Source organism: Hyla sarda, chromosome 1 (genome assembly GCF_029499605.1).
Source record: "Hyla sarda isolate aHylSar1 chromosome 1, aHylSar1.hap1, whole genome shotgun sequence".
NCBI classification, from domain to species: domain Eukaryota; kingdom Metazoa; phylum Chordata; class Amphibia; order Anura; family Hylidae; genus Hyla; species Hyla sarda.
This window is the reverse complement of record NC_079189.1, coordinates 477,002,488-477,004,009: the sequence shown is the minus strand read 5'-3', so window position 1 is coordinate 477,004,009 and position 1,522 is coordinate 477,002,488.

Below are 1,522 nucleotides of genomic sequence, written 5' to 3'. Positions count from 1 at the left end.
TGCCTAAGGTGGTTTCGGCCTTTCATCTCAATGAGGACATCGTCCTCCCGTCTTTTTGTCCTGCTCCTTCTCATCCTAAGGAGAGCTTACTACACAAGCTGGATGTAGTTCGGGCTGTTCGGTCTTATCTCTCCATCACTTCTTCGTTTCGTCAGTGTGATTCGTTTTTTGTCCTTACGGTAGGTCGTCGTAAGGGACAACCTGCTTCAAAGGCCACAATTTCTCGGTGGATTCGGTCCCCCATTTCGGAAGCCTATCGCTGTAAGGGGAAGATTCCTCCTTTCAGGGTTGTGGCTCATTCTACCCGTGCTGTTGGGGCATCCTGGGCTCTCCAGAATAGGGCCTCGGCCTCGCAGATTTGCAAGGCGGCTACCTGGTCGTCTTTGCACACTTTCTCGAGGTTCTACCGAGTTTATACCTTCGCATCGGCTGATGCTAGTCTGGGTCGTAAAGTGTTGCAGGCGGCAGTGGATCGGCTGTCTGCCTGACTGCTTATCTGCCCACCCAAGGGACGGCTTTGGTATGTCCCACGGTCTGTGTCCCCCAATGGAGCTAATAGAGAAAAGGAGATTTTTGTTTACTTACCGTAAAATCTCTTTCTCGGAGGATCCATTGGGGGACACAGCTCCCGCCCTTTTTGGGGTTTCCTTTGGTTTTCTGTCCGAGGGTGTGTTCGGTTATGTTTTTTTTTTTTCATCTGGTTCTCGGACAGTTTGGGTTTTTTCTTGACCTGTTCGTCTCCTCCTATTGCTCTGGAACTTAAACTGATTAGCTCAGGGCCTGAAGGCGGGTATATCCTGCTGGGAGGAGCTGACTTTTTTTATTACCATAATGTCACACCTCCTAGAGACAGCAGCATACACCCACAGTCTGTGTCCCCCAATGGATCCTCCGAGAAAGAGATTTTAAATCTCCTTTTTTTGGAAACATGGAAAGTGCTAACACATTTTACTATTTTTCAGTAACTAAAACTCACAACAATGGTACATAGAACATCAGTATTGCATATGCTCTAGATCTAGAACCTCATGCAGAACTGCTCCATATTAAAAAAATGCAAGCCATATTGCATGTGAAATTATTTTGTGGTTCACATTCACAAGTGCCACAAATATAAAGAAAAACAAAATGACATAAAAATTACATACACACAAGCAGCTCTTTAAAAACATTTAAAATTGCTCCCCAAAAAATTCCACAACCCAAAGGGTGGGGGCCATGAATCTCACCCCAGGAACACTCTGAGGAACCCCTGCTGAAGTCGCCTTAAGAGGATGGAACACGTGGGGTTTCTCAGTGGGGCACTTACTCCCTATTAATTTTTTCCTGTCCCTCCATGTAGTCTGTGTCCAACCACTATGATCCCTGATACCGTAGAGGTTGTATACCGTAACATTTTCATTGATGTCCTCTCTGGATGTGGCCCAGTATCTGGCGGCACTAATGTTTATGCTGTAATACAGTATAAGGGTACGTTCACATGAACGGATCCCCAGCGCATATTACGTTGCGGATCCGCCGC